This window comes from Rhinopithecus bieti, unplaced genomic scaffold, assembly GCF_001698545.2.
Source record: "Rhinopithecus bieti isolate Rb0 unplaced genomic scaffold, ASM169854v2 scaffold_30846, whole genome shotgun sequence".
In the NCBI taxonomy this organism is placed as follows: Eukaryota; Metazoa; Chordata; class Mammalia; order Primates; family Cercopithecidae; genus Rhinopithecus; species Rhinopithecus bieti.
The window spans coordinates 2481970-2502680 of NW_016814438.1; the positions used below are offsets into that span (position 1 = coordinate 2481970).

A 20711-nucleotide genomic window follows, 5' to 3' on the forward strand; every position below is an offset into this window, starting at 1 on the left:
GTGCTTCCCTCCCTCTGCCCCTTTAGGCCCAGAAGTGGAACAGTTCCCATCTGTTGATAGCCCCAGGGAATGTTACCATTCCTGTTGGTTTTCCTTGATCCTCCCCACACCTTTTAATATATTGCCTTTGTTAAATTTTCTCCAGGTATCCTGTTTGAATGTGTCCTTTGTTTCCTGCTAGGAAAGGTCAAGGCTGGAGATTCAGATCTGGGAATCAACAGCCCAGAACTAAATTTAAAGCCATGAAAACCTAAATGACATAACCTAGGGACTGAGTGTCAATAGAGAAAAGAGACATGGATACACCTGGAATACTTCATTCTGTACATGTGGGCCCTGAAACTAAAAGGTATCACTCTCAAGAGATTTCAGAGCAGAGGTAGACTGAATCTAAGTAAAATGGCAAACTAGCCCTGACCCAGCTCAATTCTTTTTTTTTTCTTCGCTCTCCTCTCTTTCCCTCCCTTCTCCCTCCTCACTCACCACCTACACATGGCACCCACTCCTCACCAGAGCCTCTCGATTCCCCCACTCAATTCTTGATTGGTTTGAAGTGATTTTCCCCTCACCTAATATAACTTACAGAGGATAGATTCTTTTTCTCTGGGGAATAAAGAATACCAACCCAGACACTATGCACCTTGTATACACAATGTTCAGCACACCAAACTTTATACCTGTGTGTGTGTGTGTGCATGTACAGTTCAAAGAAGCAGGAAAATAAGACTAAGAATCAGGAGGAAAAGCAAACAAAGCATGCCCACAGATGATCCAGCTATTTGTCAGTAGGCTAGGACTTTAAGAATAATATTATATGGTGGCTGGCAAGATGGCCAAATAGGAACAGCCCCGGTCTGCAGCTCCCAGTGAGATCAACACAGAAGGTAGGTGATTTCTGCATTTCCACCCGAGGTACCCAGCTCATCTCACTAGAACTGGTTAGACAGTGGGTGCAGCCCACAGAGGAGGAGCTGAAACAAGGTGGGGCTGAAGCACAAGGGGTCAGGGAAGCCATGAGGGACTGTGCTGTGAGGAATGGTGCATTCTGGCACAGATACTCTGCTTTTCCCATGGTCTTCGCAACCTGCAGACCAGGAGATTCTCTCAGGTGACTACCCACCAGGGCCCTGGTTTCAAGCACAAAACTGGGTGGCCGTTTAGGCAGACACTGAGCTAGCTGCAGGAGTTTTTTTTGATACCCCAGTGGTGCCTGGAATGCCAGCAAGACAGAACCTTTCACTCCCCTGGAAAGGGGGCTGAAGCCAGGGAGACAAGTTGTCTAGCTCAGCAGATCTCATCCCCACAGAGCCCAGCAAGCTAAGATCGACTGGCTTGAAATTCTTGCTGCCAGCACAGCAGTCTGAAGTCAACCTGGGACGCTCGAGCTTGGTGAGGGGAGGAGCATCGGCCATTACTGAGGCTTGAGTAGGCAGTTTTCCCCTCACAGTGTAAACAAAGCCACTGGGAAGTCTGAAGTAGGCAGAGCCCACCACAGCTCGGCAAAGCCGCTGTAGCCAGACTGCCACTTCTCTCTGGGCAGGGCATCTCTGAAAGAAAGGCAGCAGCCCCAGTCAAGGGCTTATAGAAAAAAGTCCCATCTCCCTGTAACAGAGCACCTGGGAGAAAGGGCGACTGTGGGCACAGCTTCAGAAATCAACAGACACCTCATAGAGAAGAGCTCCAACTGGCATCTGGCAGATGCCTTTCTGGGATGAAGCTTCCAGAGGAAGAAAGAGGCAGCAATCTTTGCTGTTCTTCAGCCTCCACTGGTGATACCCAGGCAAACAGGGTCTGGAGTGGACCTCCAGCAAACTCCAGCAGACCTGCAGCAGAGGGGCCTGACTGGTAGAAGGAAAACTAACAAACAGAAAGGAATAGCATCAGCATCAACAAAAAAGACATCCACACAAAAACCCCATCCGAAGGTCACCTACATCAAAGACTAAAGGTAGATAAATCCACGAAGATGAGGAAAATCAGCATGAAAAGGCTGAAAATTCCAAAAATCGGAATGCCTCTTCTCTTCCAAAGGATCACAACTCATCACCAGCAAGGGAACAAAACTGGACAGAGAATGAGTTTGATGAATTGACAGAAGTAGGCTTCAGAAGGCGGGTAATAAACTCCTTTGAGCTAAAGGAGCATGTTCTAACCCAATGCAAGGAAGCTAAGAACCTTGAAAAAAGGTTAGAAGAATTGCTAACTAGAATCATCAGTTTAGAGAAGGACATAAATGACCCGATGGAGCTGGAAACCACAGCACGAGAACTTTGTGAAGCATGCACAAGTATCAATAGCAGAATCAATCAAGCAGAAAAAATATCAGAGATTGAAGATCAACTTAATGAAATAAAGCAAGAAGACAAGATTAGAGAAAAAAGAATGAAAAGGAATGAACAAAGGCTCCAAGAAATATGGAACTATATGAAAGTGATGGGGAGAATGGAACCAAGTTGGAAAACTCTCCTCAGGAGAACTTCCCCAACCTAACAAGACAGGCCAACATTCAAATTCAGGAAATACAGAGAACAGCGCAAAGATACTCCTCGAGAAAAGCAACCCCAAGACACATAATCGTCAGATTCACCAAGGTTGAAATGAAGAAAAAATTGTTACTGGCAGCCAGAGAGAAAGGTCAGGTTGCCCACAAAAGAAAGCTCATCAGACTAACAGCAGATCTCTTTGCAGAAACCCTACAAAGCCAGAAGAGAGTGGGGGCCAATATTTGACATTCTTAAAGAAAAGAATTTTCAACCCAGAATTTCATATCCAGGCAAACTAAGCTTCACAAGCAAAGGCGAAATAAAACCCTTTACAGACAAGCAAATGCTGAGAGATTCTGTCACTACCAGGCCTGCCTTACAGGAACACCGGAAGGAAAAACTAAAAAAGGAAAGGAAAACCGGTACCAGCCACTGCAAAACATACCAAATTGTAAAGACCATCGACACTATGAAGAAACCGCATCAACTAATGGGCAAAATAACCAGCTAGCATCATAATGACAGGATTAAACATAACAATATTAACCTTAATGTAAATGGGCTAAATGACCTAATTAAAAGACACAGACTGGCAAATTGGATAAAAAGGCAAGATCCATTAGTGTGCTGTATTCAGGAAACCCATCTCATGTGCAAAGATACACATAGGCTCAAAATAAAGGGATAGAGGAATATTTACCAAGAAAAAAAAAAAAAACAGGGGTTNATCTCTTTGCAGAAACCCTACAAAGCCAGAAGAGAGTGGGGGCCAATATTTGACATTCTTAAAGAAAAGAATTTTCAACCCAGAATTTCATATCCAGGCAAACTAAGCTTCACAAGCAAAGGCGAAATAAAACCCTTTACAGACAAGCAAATGCTGAGAGATTCTGTCACTACCAGGCCTGCCTTACAGGAGCTCCTGAAGGAAGTACTAAATATGGAAAGGAAAAACCGGTACCAGCCACTGCAAAAACATACCAAATTGTAAAGACCATCGACACTATGAAGAAACTGCATCAACTAATGGGCAAAATAACCAGCTAGCATCATAATGACAGGATTAAACATAACAATATTAACCTTAATGTAAATGGGCTAAATGACCTAATTAAAAGACACAGACTGGCAAATTGGATAAAAGGCAAGATCCATTAGTGTGCTGTATTCAGGAAACCCATCTCATGTGCAAAGATACACATAGGCTCAAAATAAAGGGATAGAGGAATATTTACCAAGAAAAAAAAAAAAAACAGGGGTTGCAATCATAGTCTCTGATAAAATAGGCTTTAAACCTACAAAGATCAAAAAAGACAAAGAAGGACATTACATAATGGTAAAGGGATCAATGCAACAAGAGCTAACTATTCTAAATATATATGCACCCAATACAGAAATACCCAGATTCATAAAGCAAGTTCTTAGAGACCTATGAAGAGACTTAGACTATCACACAACAACAGTGGGAGACTTTAACATCCCACTGTCAATATTAGACAGATCAACGAGACAGAAAATTAAGAAGGATATTCAGGACTTGAACTCAACTCTGGACAAAGTGGACCTAATGGACAGCTATGGAACTCTCCACCCCAAATCAACAGAATACACATTCTTCTCAGCACCACATCACACTTGTGGAAGTAAAACACTCCTCAGCAAATGCAAAAGAATGGAAATCATAACAAGCAGTCTTTCAGACCACAGTGCAATCAAATTAGAACTCAGGATTAAGAAACTCACTCAAAATCACACAACTACATGGAAACTGAACAACCTGCTCCTGATTGACTACTGATAACGAAATTAAGCCAGAAATAAATGTTACTTGAAACCAATGAGAACAAAGACACAATGTGCCAGAAGCTCTGAGACACAGCTACAGCAGTGTTTAGAGGGAAATTTATAGCACCAGATGCCCACAGGAGAAAGTGGGAAAGATCTAAAATCGACAACGTAACATCACAATTAAAAGAACTAGAGAAGCAAGAACAAACACATTCAAAAGCTAACAGAAGACAAGAAACAACTAAGATCAGAGCAGAACTGATGGAGATAGAGACACGAAAAAACCCTTCAAAATATAAAAATTAGCTGGGCGTGGTGGCATGTGCCTGTAGTCCCAGCTACTCAAGATGCTGAGGCAGGAGAATGGCTTGAACCAGGGAGGCGGAGGTTGCAGTGAGCTGAGATCGCACCACTGCACTCCAGCCTTGCCACAAAGCAAGACTCCATCGCAAAACAAAGAAAAAAGAAAAAAAGAAAAAAAAAGTAATGAATCCAGGAGCCAGTTTTTTGAAAAGATTAACAAAATAGACTGCTAGCCAGACTAATAAAAAAGAAAAGACAGAAGAATCAAATAGACACAATAAAAAAGATAAAGCGGATATCACCTCTGAGCCCACAGAAATACAAACTACCATCAGAAAATACTATAAACACCTCTGTGCAAATAGACTAGAAAATCTAGAAGAAATGAATAAATTCCTGGACACATACACTCTCCCAAGACTAAGCCAGGAAGAAGTTGAATCCCTGAATAGGGATTTAAAGATAAATATGTAACTTTAAATGCATGTATTAAAAGAGAAAGGCTGAAAAATCTTAAGCTGTTACCTTAAGGATTGTGAACCCCGAAAATGTCAGGCAGGTCTCAGTTAATTTAGAAATTTCATTTGGAGGGCGGAGTTCAAAAGGCTCGAACCCGAGGCCGCCACTGCGCGCAGCCTCCTGCCCGCCATGGCCGCGCCTCGAACCCCACGCGCTCTGGCGGCCGCCGCGCCGGCGTCTGGCAACGTTAAGTTGACGCAGCTGGGGAAGACGAGCCTGGCAGGCGGCCTGGCGGGCGGCATCGAGATCTACATCACCTTCCCCACCCAGTACGTGAAGACGCAGTGCAGCTGGACTAGTGCTCGCACCCGCTGCGGTACCAGAGCATCGGGGACCGGTGTGGCAGAGGGTCTGCAACCATGGCGTCCTGGGCCTGTACCGCAGCCTCAGCTCCCTGCTCTACGGATCCCTCCCCAAGGCGGCCGCCTGGTTCGGAATGTTCTGGTTCCTCAGCAACCACATGCGGGTTTCCCAGGGACGCTGGACAGCACGCGCAGGCTGCTGTGCTGCCTGGGCGCTGGAGTGGCTGAGGCCGTGGTGATCATGTGCCCCATGACGACCATCAAGGTGAAGTTCAGCCACCACACCTCCCCAAACCCCAAGTATAGAGGATTCTTCCGCGGGTTAGGAAGATTGTGCGGTATCAAGGGCTGAAGGGGATGTATCAGGGCCTCACAGTCACGGTGCTGAAGCAGGGCTGGAATCAGGCCATCTGCTTCTTCGTCATGACATTCCCTGCACAATTGGTACGGAGGGGACAACCCCAACAAGCCCATGAACCTGCTGATCACTGGGGTCTTCAGAGCCATGGTGCGCACAGCCAGCGTCTTTGGAAACACTCCTCTGGACGTGATTAAGACCCGCAGGTAGGGCCTGGAGGCGCACAAATACCGGAACTCGATGGACTGGTCTGGCAGATCCTGAGGAAGGAGCTCAAGGCTTTCTACAAAGGCATTGTCCCGCGCTGGGCTGGGTCAGCCTGGTTGTGGCCATAGTGTTTATTATCTATGATGAGGTGGTGAAGCGGCTCAACAAAGTGTGGAAGACGGACTAAGCCCAGTGGGGCCACAGGGGACCGCCCCAGGCACCTCCAGAGGCCCCACCACCCTTGTCTCATATGATTCCAGTGCAGTAGTGCCAAAAGGCTCCTTCCTACATCTCTCGAGCTCTGTGACCTGGTCTGTGCATTGTGGCCATCAAGTCCATGTGTCCCATAGTGCCGTGTCTCCCCTGTGGTCTGTGTGTAACACCACCACTGTAAACCAGTGTCTGGCCCAGCCATGCTTGGTATGCATCTGGCCTGTGAACCTGTGCCTACTTGTCCATGTGCTTACTGTGAGCCTGTGCCTGTGTTTCAGGTTCTGTGTCATGTGACCCGGTGCCCCGCCTCCCGGGGTGCCCTGTGGCCTAGGTCCTTGGCCCTGTAGCCCTGGCCCGGTCCCAGTCCAGTGCTTTTCACCCTCCACAGGCCTATCACTGCTGCCTCTGGACCTCCCCCATGCTGGCTTCTCCGCATTCCAGGGTCTGCTACATCCCCCGTCTCCCGCCTTTGGCCTTAACTGGCCCTTAGGCCCTCCCTCCACCCAGGACAAGGTGGCACCCACCACTCTCAGGACCACCGTGCCAAGGCAGAATTTTTAAAAAAAGATATTTTGCCGAGGTTGAGTACGCACACCCATGACATAGCCTCAGGAAGTCCTGAGGACACGTGCCCAAGGTGGTCAGGGCAGTTTGGTTTCATATATTTTAGGGAGACATGAGACATCAATGAACATATGTAAGATGAACAATGGTTCCGTCTGGAAAGGTGGGACAACTGGAAGCAGGGAGGGGGCTTCCAGATCATAGGTAGATAAGAGACAAATGGTTGCATTCTTTTGAGTTTCTGATTAGCCTCTCTGAAGGAGGCAATCAGATACCCATTTATCTCAGTGAGTAGAGGGATGACTGAATAGAATGGGAGGCAGGTTTGCCCTAAGCAGTTCGCAGCTTGACTTTCCCCTTTAGGTTTGTGATTTTGGGGGCCCAAGATATTTTCTTTTCGCAGGATCAAGGGAAAAAATAAATTCAAAGTAAAGGTAAGAAAATACAGATGAAAACACTGTTTCAGGAAAACTGTCTCAAACTGTGTTTTCCTTTACTTCCCCACCACAACAATCAACACAGAGGAACTTGCTTTAAAATTTTTATATTTTTTTACCCAAAACAAAAATAGTCAATAATACAGAAGACTTCTGTGACCAAATGTGGGGTTTTTTTTGCCACATGCCAAGCAGTAGACACCAGCTGGGTGTTCTCCAATTCAGTTCCAACATGATCAACCTGGAGATAGTGTCAGAACCCACAGGGTGAGGGGGCTCAGTCCCCAAGACTGCCCCCCTTAAGCCCCAAAATCAGAGTGGTGGGGAAACATTAGAGTCCTGCCTTGGGGCAAGTGAAAGGAAGACAGGAGAGAGATTCTGTTTACTGAGGCCTGCTGGTTGGGTCTAACACATCTAACATTATAACAACAAAAGATTGTAACAAAGTGTTCATAGAACAGGTAATTTTAAAAAAAGAAAAAAGACCGCAACAATGGATATGGGAATGATGAACCAGGAATTACAGATGGAAACTATATATCATAACACCACAAGCAGAAACCAATTAAAGAGAAAGCTGACATACACAGGAGAAAATCAACAAACCCAAAAGTTGGTTCTGATAAACCCTAGTGTAGTACCTGATGGGTTCATCTTACCTGCTGCCCAGAAAGCCCAACACACTGAGAACAGCAGGTTTTTTTTGCAGCAAAGAAAGAGTTTAATTAGGCCGGGCATGGTGGCTCACGCCTGTAATCCCAGCACTTTGGGAGGCCAAGGTGGGCGGATCACCTGAGGTCAGGAGTTTGAGACCAGCCAGGCCAACATTGTAAAACCCTGTCTTTACTAAAAATACAAAAACTAGCCAGGCATGGTGTCACATGCGTGTAGTCCCAGCTACATGGGAGGCTGAGGCAGGAGAATCTCTTGAATCTGGGAGGCAGAGGTTGTGGTGAGCTGAGATCACACCATTACACTACAACCTGGGCAACAGAGCAAGACTTCGTCTTAAAAAAAAAAAAAGAAAGAAAGAAAAGAGTTTAATTAATGCAGGGCTAGCCAAGCAGAAGATGGACTTTATTACTCAAATCAGCTTCCCATAACTCAGAGGCTAGGGTTTTTTAGATAATTTGGTGGGCAGGGGCTAGGGTATGAGTGCTGCTGATTGGTTAGAGATTAAATTGTAGAAAATGGGCTTGGCGCGGTGGGCTCAAGCCTGTAATCCCAGCACTTTGGGGAGGCCGAGTATGGGCGGATCACAAGGTCAGGAGATCGAGACCATCCTGGCTAACACGGTGAACCCCGTCTCTACTAAAAATACAAAACTAGCCGGGGCGAGGGTGGCGGGCGCCTGTAGTCCAGCTACTCGGGAGGCTGAGGCAGGGAAGAATGGCGTTAAACCCGGGAGGCGAGCTTGCAGTGAGCTGAGAATCTGGCCACTGCACTCCAGTCCGGGCGACAGAGCAAGACTCCGCCTCAAAGATAAATAAATAAATAAATAAATAAATAAATAAATAAATAAATTGTAGAAATGTCGAAACCAGTCCTTGTGTGCTGTGTCAGCCTCTGCTTGGGGGCCACAAGAGTCATGAGCCACAGGTCCATGTGGAGTCAGTCAGTAGCCAGAGTGCAAAAGTCTGAAAACATCTCAAAAGACCAATCTTAGGTTCTACAATAGTGATGTTATCTATAGGAGCAATTGGAGAAGTCACAAATCTTGTGACCTCTGGCCACATGACTCCTGAGCAGTAAGGGATTATAGAAAAGCAATCTAGGGAACAATGGTTAGTTATCTTTACACCTACATTTTAGTAGAATTCAGTCTCCTCTCATAATCCTGATCTTGTGACTTTTCATTAGTCTTACAAAGCTGGTTTCAGTCCCAGAACAAAGAGGGTATGAGTTTTACAGAGGACTGTTATTATTTTTGCTTCAATGCTAAACTATAAACTAAATTTCTCCCATTGTTAGCTTGGCCTATGCCGAGGAATAAGCAAGGCCAGCCTGCCTGTGAGTCTAGAAGCAGGATGAAGTCAACCATGATAGACTTCTCTCAATGTCATAATCTTTGCAAAGGCAGTTTCAGTTCAAAACCAGCCTGGGCAACGTAGTGAAACACCATCTCTACAAAAATTTAAACATTAGCTGGGTGTGGTGGTGCATACCTGTCGTTTGTTTTAGCTACTTAGGAGGCTGAGGCAGAAGATAGCTTGAGCCCAGGAGTTTGAGGTTACAGTAACTTATGATCATGCAACTATACCCCAGCCTGGGTGACAGAGGGGGACCCTGTCTCTAAAAAAGTAAAAATAGACCAGGAGCAGTGGCTCACACCTGTAATCCCAACACTTTAGGGGGCTGAGGTGGGACGATTGCTTGAGCCTAGGAGTTTGAGACCATCCTGGGAAACACAGTGAGACCCCATCTCTACAAAACAAAATTAAAAGTTAGCCAGGCCTTGATGGCATGTGCCTGTGGTTCCAGCCACTTGGGAGGCTGAGGTGAGAGGACTGCTTGAGTCCTGGAGGTTGAGGCTGCAGTGAGCTGTGATCATGACATTGCACTCCAGCCTGGGTGACAGAGCAAGACTTTGTCCCCCAAAAAAGTAAAAATTAAAAAAGAAAGGAAAATTTTGAAGAAACTAAACATCAACAAGAATACAGAGCACCTCAAACTTTCATATAATTGGTGGCGAGAGTGTAACTGGGAATGAACACTGAAATATGTTTTGCCAGTATGTATTAAACCTGAACATGTATATACACACATATATATATACTACATGATACAGCAATTCCACTTTGGGCTTTATATCCAACTGAAATGAATGCTTATGTTCACCAGAAGACATGTATAAGACTGTTCCCAGCAGCTGTAATGATAATAGCTAAAAACTGGAAACGACCCCAATGACTATCAGTAATAGAACCTGTAAGTCAATTGTGCTATTCCCACTACTAAGCACTCAACAACAACAACAAAAAAAGTAAATTGTGCTTAATCACACTATGGAATATAACACCATATAAAGAAGAATAAACTACTGACACGTAGCTATAATATATAAGTGAATCTTACAGATGTAATATTGAAAGAAGGCAGACATACAGTATGATTCAATTTAATAAAGCTCAAAAAGAAGACAAGCAACAAATCTATGATGACAGAAGTCAAAACAGTGGCTATCTTTGTGGCGGGTAATGACTAGGATGAGACATGAAGGGCTTTTCTGGTTATCTTGATCTCAGTGGTAATTAACCTGGGTGTGCTCACTTTGTAAACATTCATCAAGCAGGACTCTTAAGGTTTGTATATTTGACAGGTGTATCTTACACTTCAAAATGGAGTGAAGTTGCCATTTTTTAAAGAATGGTAAACTTGTTATAGATAAAATTTATCTCTATTTTTCTCAGAAAAAAAAAATTACTTTCCACTGGGACAAATCAAACTGGGGCAAATCAAACAGCTTCTAGAAACCAACAAAAACAGCCTATGTGGCAACTCACTGATTTCAGCAGGTCAACAGAAATTGATTTTTTCTCTCACACGTGGAGAGTTTGGATCATGAGATTAAAGCAAGTCAGTCATAACATGGTAAGAATCCCACCTAATTTGTTGGTTGTGGCCGTTTTTCAGTCCACAATCTGAGTCAGAAGAAAATATCAAGTGACTATATAAGGAAAACGCCTGTGCTTCCAAGACAAGGATACCCTCTCTCACCACTCCTATTCAACATAATATTGAAGTTCTGCAGGGCAATTAGGCAAGAGAAAGAAATAAAGTGTATTCAAATAGGAAGAGAGGAAGTCAAATTGTCTCTGTTTGCAGATGACATGATTGTATATTTAGAAACTCCATTGTCTCAGCCCAAAATCTCCTTAAGCTGATAAGCAACTTCAGCAAAGTCTCAGGATACAAAATCAGTGTGCAAAAATCACAAGCATTCTTGTACACCAATAATAGACAGAGAGCCAAATCATGAGTGAATTCCCATTCACAATTGCTACAAAGAGAATAAAATACCTAGGAATACAACTTACAAGGGATGTGAAGGATTTTTCAAGGGGAACTACAAACCACTGCTCAAGGAATTAAGAGAGGACACAAAAAAATGGAAAACCGTTCCATGTTCATGGATAGGAAGAACCAATATCATGAAAATGGCCATACTGCCCAAAGTAATTCATAGATTCAGTGTTATCCCCATCAAGCCACCATTGACTTTCTTCACAGAATTAGAAAAAACTACTTTAAATTTCATATGGAACTAAAAAAGAGTCCGTATAGCCAAGACAATCCTGAGCAAAAAGAACAAAGCTGGAGGCATCACGCTACCTGATCTCTAACTATACTGCAAGGCTACACTAACCAAAACAACATGGTACTGGTACCAAAACAGATATACAGACGAATAGAACAGAACAGAGACTTCAGAAATAACGTCACACATCTACAATCACTTGATCTTTGACAAACCTGACAAAAACAAGCAAAGTGGGAAAGGATTCCCTATTTAATACTGCATGTTCTCACTCATAAGTGGAAACTGAACAATGAGAACACACGGACATAGGGAGGGGAGCATCACTCACCAGGGCCTGTCGGGGGTGGGGGTATAGCATTAGGAGAAATACCTAATGTAGATGATGGGTTGATGGGTGCAGCAAACCACCATGGCACGTGTATACCTATGTAAGAAACCTGCATGTTCTGCACATGTATCCCAGAACTTAAAGTATAATAACAAAAAAAAGATAAATAAAGTAGGAACTACTACATGCTAATTTTAATATTGGAAATAAAAAGCCCATTGGTTTATTATTAAGTGGTCATTTAATAGTGTCAATAAATTCTAAAACTGGAAGAAAAAAAAAAAAAGAAAAAGAAAATGGCTGTGCTTCAATCACAGTAGTAGGCCAAGGCAGACATCTGGTACAGCATGACACAGCAGGTTTGGAGCACAGGCACACAATCCCATGCCCTATGTAATCACACACATTTATGTAGCCATTTAATGTAACCTGTTTGTGTGAGCTTATATCTGGCTTTAAGCCATGTTTCCCTGTGACAAATATAACTGCACTGCTGACTCTGTAGTAGAGGGGGAGAAAATAAAGTCATGTCCTGACTGCCTGTGGTCCCTCAAGTGTTCTTTCAGCTACCTGCCGCCCATCCACCAGCTCCCTTCAGACCCCAGCCTGAGTTGGAACCTGATAATTGGCATAGTCGGCAGGATTCTGAGGAGAATGAGCCCTCAGCCCCTGATGATCCAGGGTAAGGAGTCATGTGGCCCCAATATGTTATGGTACCCAGTGACAGCAGTGCTGCTGAGATGGGCCCTGGTGGAAACATGGGGAGCAGTGGACAGGTCCTCTGTGAGCGTGGAGAAGGTGCTGAAACACCTGGTAGCAGAGAGCACCAAGGAAGGAGCACGCCTTTGCTGGCAGAATTGGATGGGCGCTTTTGACTGCGCTATGGGAAGTGTGCACTCGGCCCTGTGGGATACAACACAGGTCAGGGACCTCCAGGGGCAAGCAGCGTACCTGGAGTCCCAGATACACAGCTTGGAATGAGAATTAGGGGCTGTTGTTAGTGTGGGCTTGAGCCTATCATCCCAGTCAAAGACCCCAACTCAGTCTGATACTGAGAAGGAAGAACCTCTATTATGGGCTCACCCAGTGGTCCATTAGGAAATAGAGCATGAACAGCCATTGGGATCCCAGGGGTGGGCTCACGGACCCCCTACCATGATGGAGTACATGTCATACACTGACTATATCCCAACTGAGTTGCAGGAATTAGGTAAACAGTGTTGGCAGCACTTAGGGGAACCCCTACCCACCTGGATGCTTTGCTTTTGGAATGAGGGAACCAAAGGTATCGTCTCCCCTGCCTCTGAAATGGAAAAGTTGGACTCCATTATGACCCATCCCTCCCTCCATCAGCAGTTGCAGGTGAGCAGGTAGTTAGCACAGGGACAAGGTGAGCACACCCTAATTGAATGGCTGATGGTGGCCATACAAATGGTATGGAATGACACCAGAGAAATACCAGAAACTATGAGTAAATGGCAGTCATATACAGATTTGGTGCAAAGTAATTTGGGAGACGGGCATACAGCAGGCTATGTTCAATCTGAATACCCAAGGGCCAGATGATGAACGCTTTACCTCCCACATGAGGGACCTTGTATTGGGCTCTGCCCCGCCGAGTGCCTTCGGCTCCCTGACTGCTCTCCTCACTCCATATATGGGGTGCCACATACATGAAGTGACTGCTGCTATGGCGGCCCTCGGGGAAGCAAAGGGCCATTAGTGGGACCTAGGAATCTACACCATGAAAAAAGGAATGGTATCCCTTCTGCGAGGGGCCACCTCACGGGACAAAAAGGGGCCCCAGTGGATGACCCGCAAGCCACCAGATATGGATTGATTTGATTTTGGATAGGGTTGACCAAGAGAAAAATTGATAGGCAACCCAATGAAGTGCCGTTAAATTTGTGGAGGCAACTGTCCCTAGAGCAGCAGTTCTGGAAAATGCCCAAGAGGTGGCAGGATGTTGCTGCTCAACTCAGTCCCCCTGGACACTCCAACTCAAGCACTACTTGAAGACGGATGGAGGTACAGAACTTTTTGTGTTTGATTAGGGAACTGGCAGAGGTACCTGGCTTGGGGGGACACTGGACAACCAGTGGCCACATGTGGAATTGACAATCCACTGGTCCCCCACCAACATACAGCGGGTGCTGGTGCTGGTAGACACTGGCACAGATTGTAGTCTTGTCTATGGGGACTTTGATACATTTCCATTCAAGGTTGCATATATAGATGGCTATGGATGCCAGTCAGTGAAAGTGAAACCTGTATCTTTGCACCTTGGCATTGGCTGCTTGGCTCCCCACTTGTAAACTATGATGTTTCTCCCATACCTGAATACATTTTGGGGGTGGATATTTTACATGGCTTGGCTTTACAAACCACGGCCAGAGAATTCAGACTCTGAGTATGTGTGGTTAAGCTGGTACTCCGCAGACATACTCATCACTAGCTCCATGTCCTGCCACAACCCTTACGGATTACTTCCACCTGTCAATACCACTTGCCAGGTGGGCATATAAAGATAACTGAGACTATTAAGAAGTTAGAAAAGGTGCAGATAGTGTGTAACACCATGGACCCTACAATTTTCCAGTATGGCCAGTCAAGAAGCCTGATGGAACTTGGCAGATGACGGTGGATTATTGAGAACTAAATAAAGTAACACCCCTTTTACATGCAGCTGTACCCTCTATCATGGATTTGATGGACCCTTTGACGATGAAATTGGGAGAGTACCACTATGTGGTGGACTTGGTCAATGCATTCTTCTCAATTGACATTGCTCCAGAGAGCCAGGAACAGTTTGCCTTCCCATGGGAAGGGCAACAATGGACTTTCACAGTGCTGCCGCAGGCCTATGTGCAGAGACCCATCATATGTCATAGTCTCCTTGCCACGGATTTAGCTGCCTGGAAATGTCCAAAGGGAATCCACCCATTCCATTATACTGATGATATTATGTTAACCTCCGATTCTCTTGCAGGTTTAGAAGTGGCGGCACCCCTCTTACAACAACATTTGGCAGCATGCGGTTGGGCAGTCAACAAATCCTAGGTCCAAGGGCCTGGATTGTCTGCCAAATTCTTGATAGTTATCTCCTTGGGTACAACAAAGGCCATACCAGAGGCCATCATTGATAAAATTCAGGCATATCCCCAGCCCACAACGATGAGGCAACTACAGACTTTTGTGGGCCTCTTGGGATATTGGTAGGCATTTATAACCCATTTGGCTCTGATGGTAAAACCATTGTATCAGTTGACAAAAATGGGAACTACTTGGGATTGGGACAATGAGGCTGAGATGGCTTTTCTGGCAGCCAAGTGGGCCATACAGCAAGCACAGGCCCTACAAGTAATTGACCAGGGGCACCCATTTGAACTTGATGTGCATGTGACCACAGATGCTTTTGGCAGGGCCTATGGCAGCACACAGAGGGCTTTAGAACACTGGCAGGCTTTTTGTCCCAACTTTGGGAGGGAGCTGGGATCTGGTATTCATTGATAGGGAAGCAGTTAATAGCTGCATATGCCACCCTTCAGGCTTATGAGAGTGTGACAGGACAAGCAACACTAGTCATGCCTATAGATGACTTACCCAATAGTGGGGTGGGTACCTTCATGGGTAATGACCCTCCAGACTGGGACGGCACAGACATCTACCTTAGCAAAGTGAGGCGCCTAGTCAGAACAGCAGAGTACCCTGAGTATAAGCCCCTTAGCAGCAGAATTACAAGAAGTCTTGGGACCTGTAGTGCTGATGCAAGATAAGGCCATGGGTCAGCCTGAGGCACCCTTAAACCCTGAGCCACCACCATTTAAAGAGGGGCACCTCCTCCATTCCCGATGGAGCATGGTATACAGATGGGTCCAGCCAGGGTGTTACTGCTGCCTGGACCGCTGTTGCAGTCCAGCCTAGTACTGATACCATATGGTTTGATACTAGGGGTGGAAAAAGTAGTCAATGAGCTGAACTCAGGGCAGTATGGACGGTGATCACCAAGGAGGAGACACGTATGATAATCTGCCCCAGTAGCTGGGCAGTTTACTGAGGCCCGACCTTGTGGTTAACTATCTGGAAGGTACACAATTGGCTAGTTGCTCACTGGCCCATTTGGGGCCAGGCCATGTGGCAAGTCCTATGGAAAGAAGGATGACCTTCTCTGACCAGGTATGGGGACCAACAGTAACCTGTGGTTGCCTGCCCTAATGCCCCTAAAGGCAGGGGAACAAAAAACCTGGCTTTGAACATGGACCCTCCAAGCCCCCATTGCCAACAGTTGGCCATCATAGCCCTCTGGGGGGAGGACCTACAGTATGATTTACATGCCACTCCTTGGGTAATCAATACACGGCTTCCACGATTGACTGCTTGTAGGGGAGTGCTCAGGGAAGGAACCCCCCCCTCCTTGTATTGTCTGTATGGCCTATTGTGGGCCCCCCAGTGACTTTGGCACGAATACAGGACCCAAAGAAACCATGGGGAGCTGAGAAGCTGTGGTACCATTGCCCAGGGCAGAAGCCCTTGGCGGCTGCATTGTTATCCAGAAATAAAAGGTTGGCTTGTATTTTGCCTGAGAAGAGTGATTTACCTGTGAGTGCCTGTTTTGTCGTTTCGACCATAAGTTGACATGCTCTAACAGCATTGTGGAATGGGCTATGCTGAGGTGACCAATGTGTCCAACTGTTGGATCTGCACTGCCCTTCCAGTAGCAGCTGCAGATGACTTGCCCTGGCACATACATCCAGCTTCTGTGGAAAACCGGATGTGGTTAGAGACTTGGAGTCCCATGGCCAACGTTTGGAACATGACACGGCAAGCTTTGGATAGGGAGTGCCGCAAACCCATGGCATGCCCACCCCCTGGCTGACCCATAGCATCTATGATGGATAGGGCTGGTTAGTGGGGGGTTAGCCCCCAATACAGGTACCATGATATATAGAGCAGCATTGGGGTAATGCCACCATGGGGTGGTTACCCACCATAGCCTGCACAAATATAACATATGTCACCACACCAAAGGTGTGGTGGAATAGGTAGCTTCATCAAGGCCAGGCCCCAGTAGACTTTGTGCCCCCTGGGAGTTTACGGATCCATGGAGACACAGGATGGTTTTTTGCCAGTGAACTGTACTGGCTGCTGTACCTGGGAGTGGACTTATGTGCCTGCCGCTATTATTCTCACATTGCCTAGACACCCACATAACTGAGAGGAGCTACGTTCCTGGTTTTTGCGAGTGCAAAACCAGATGGCTCTACCCCTTAGCATTAGCCATCCCTGGAGCAGGTGTCATAACTGTAGAAATACAAGTTGCAGCCCTTGCTGAGCACACTGCTCAAGCCTTGAATTACACCCAAGTTGCCCTCCTTCTGTTGACAGATGAGGTTGATCAAACCAGGAAGGTAGTACTGCAGAACCAGATGGCCCTAGACATATTAACTGCTCCCCAAGGTGGCACCTGTGCTCTTTTGGGAACACAATGTTGTACCTTCATCCCTGACGTCTTTTGGGAATACAATGTTGTATTTTTATCCCTGACAATCAACAAAATGTAACAGCAGCTTTGCAAGGAGTTTCCCAGGAAATCAAGGCAGTTGAAAGTCTTACCGATGACCCCCTACAAACATGGTGCACATCTCTGGGCTCTGGCCTATGCTGGACTCTAATAATTATGGGCAGCATAGCGAGAATATTAACAGTGAGTTGTTGCTCCCTGTATTGTTGCTGTGGCCTCTGGGTCCAGGGTTCCGCCCTGTGGGCACATCTCCCCACTAGGAGAACTCCCTTGGCCTAGGGGGTGGAGTATAAAGAAAATGGCTATGCTTCAGTCAGGAGTAGGCCAAGGCAGACATCCAGTGCAGTACGACACAGCGGGTTTGGAGTGCAGGCACAAAATCTTGTGCACTATGTAATCACATTTACGTAGTCATTTAATGTAACCTGTTTGTGTGAGCCCATATCTGGCTTTAAGCCACTGTTGTCTGTGAGGAATATAATGGCACTGCTGACTCTGTAGGAGAGAGGGAGAGAATAAAGCCATGTCCCAACTGCCTGTGGTTCCTCGAGTGTTCTTTCAGCTATCCACCACCCGTCCACCAGCTCCCCTCAGACCTCAGCTCAGGTTGGAACCTGACAGACTAAAAAAGTCTTGTTTGCTGCCAAGAAGATGTCAGAGTTGAGAAGGCATTATTTGGAAATGGAAGGGGAAAGAATGTCTGTATTAGTTCATTTACATTGTTATAAAGGAATACCTGAGGTTGGGCAATTTATTTTAAAAAAGAGGTTTCATTGGCTCACAGTTCTGCAGGCTCTACAGGAAGTGTGATGCCAGCATCTGCTCTAGGCAAGGGCTGCAAGAAACTTACACGAATAGTGGAAGGTGAAGGGGGACAGGCGTATCACATGGCAAGAACAGAAGTGAGAGAAAGAAGGGAGAAGTTCCAGATTCTTTTAAACAACCAGATCTCATGTGACCTGAGCGAGAACTCACTTATCACCAAGGGGATGGTGTTAAACCATTCATGAGGCATTCGCCCTCCTGATCCAATCACCTCCCACCAAGTCCCACCTCCAACATTGGGGATTACATTTCAACATGAGATTTGGAGGAGACAAACATTCAAACCCTATCAATATGCTTTCTTTCCATTAATATCATTTCTTGTGTTTGGGATTTGCAGAATAGCAGTATCTCTAAAATAAATCTGCAGTTTTCTTAACTCAAATTCTAAACAGCTTACAATGGTAGCTTTGTTAATGACTACATTGCAAAGCAACTCTCAATAAAGTTGTACCACTGTGAACTTCCTATGGGTGTCACTCATTCAACAAAGCATTTATGGAACCAGTCAGGCACTGTGTGTAAGGTTTGAGGGATGCAAAATCAAACTGCTTCTTTCCTCAAATAGCTCATGGTCCACTAAGAGAGCCTGAGCCATCATTGTTGCTTTCAGTCTTCAGCAATAACAAGGATGGAAGGAAGCAAGGAAAGTGGGAGAAGACAGGAAAAGCTATTCTAGGTGTGGTGGGTGAGGCTATCACGTGTTTAGCTCACACTGTTTTTAGTACCTTTAGTAATAGGCTTGGAAAAAGCAATTTAAATAAAATGAGTTTAGGAGGATTTTTATGTAGGTTTCGGTTCTCAGAATAACCAAGTATATGAGTTTTGCATGTTGTTATTCAAGATTCGGGGGGCAGGAACAAGGTGGTTGGAGCTTGAGCTTCAGGCTAGTAAATTGCTTACTTTAGGCCCCAAAATTAGGTAGATTTGAAGAAATTAAGGAGGTGTAAAGAGACAGAGTATGGGAAAACACATTCTGTGGAGTCAGGCTGGCTGCCTTTGCATCTTGGGCAGTCACTTAACCTCTTTAAACCCTGGCTTCCTCAACTGTACTTTATGAATCTAATTCCCATATTGCAGTATTATTTAAGGATTAGAAAGTGTGTAACCTACACATAGTAGACATGAAATATATGGCAGTTGAAAAAATTGACATTTAACACGAATCTCTAAAGATTCTCTGGAAGTAGCCAAAGAGTATGGTTGTCTTTGCAGTGCCTTCACGTAAAGGCACACAGAACAGTCTGTGTCCAATCCGTCACATGGTGTGAGGTGTAAACCAGTCCGATGACAGCCGGGCTCTACACACTTTAAGTTTTAATTTGTATAGATACATGATAGTTTTATATGCATATGGGGTAACTACATGCTTATTAATCCAAGGGCTTGCTCTGTCTTTTGCTGAGAGCAAATCAGTCACCGCCTGGTATGGGAGCATGGTCTTTATCCAGTAGGCTCCACGGGCCCAGCCTGAATCTGCTGATCTACTTCAGGCTGTAGGGACAAGTAGTAAACCTACTTCCAAAATTCTTCTGTGTAGCAGGAGGTGGGGTACAGGCATTTTTGTCTCCTCTCAAGTCATGTAGTCAGACACTAGAACCATTCAGGGAACAGAGAGGCTAGGGTAGTTTTATGACAACAAAGGGCTGTTTGTTAAAGGCCTGATTGGTCTTTGCTTGTTTTACTAGATGTCAACACAACAGTTCTCTGTATTTTTCTTGGAATAAACTGGCTTTTGTAACAGACACAAGGAAATGTGCCCTCGAACAACTGAGGCTTTCTAAATATTAGTGACTTTAACTCGATTAAGTATTTCCATTTCCTATTCCTATGACTTTGTGAGGCTCATGTTTCCAGAAAGGCTTTTTTTTTTTCTTTCTTTTTTTTAATCATGACTCTTTAAGTTGGTTATGTTTTAGGTCATTCTGTTCTTATGATCTGAGTAAGTGCTAAAAGCCTTTAAGATACTTTTAAAGAGTCTTTAAATAGAAATGTTTTCAGATTTCCAGCACAACAAATGAGTCTTAAAGTAACTGCAGATTCAGATATCCTCACAGATTCTTAGCATAAGGTTTTGTCAGCATTTCCTTCCTCAAGTCCTGTGTCAACTCACTGACCTCTTGCCTTCTTGGGTTACTGCCATCTTTTTGTATAGTCTCAGCTATAAAAATATGCTAGCCTTTGCATATTTCCCTCCTAAGAAGAATGAAAATTAATCATGTGGGATTCCCCTCTCTCTGACTACTCTAAATGAGGCCAGCAAGTCACTTTTACCTCAAAGTCCTTAGACACCAAATCAGAGGGATGGTGTACCCTGACTTCCCTTGAGGTTCTAGCGCAAGTGTGTAATTAACATTTGAGCTTTGATGTTCTTCGTTACATCTCATTTTTACATCAGTCATTTTCTCCTAGCCACTTAAAAAGTATCTTTTGTTGCTTTTATGTTATTTATATAGAAATGTCAATGTGAGATCTAACTGGGCCTAAAATCTGGTAAGAAGGTACATATTTTCAACATGTCTTGTAACATTTACTCAGCACTAGCAGCTTGGATTTGCTTAGTTTTCATTTTTTAAGCTTTTGATATTTTTTGTATTTGTTT

General features: G+C 45.0%; 1 pseudogene; it reads left to right on the top strand.

The window, feature by feature from the left end:
* Positions 1-5105: 5105 nt before the first annotated feature.
* On the top strand, positions 5106-6252 carry LOC108514596 (tricarboxylate transport protein, mitochondrial pseudogene; annotated as a pseudogene).
* Positions 6253-20711: the final 14459 nt, after the last annotated feature.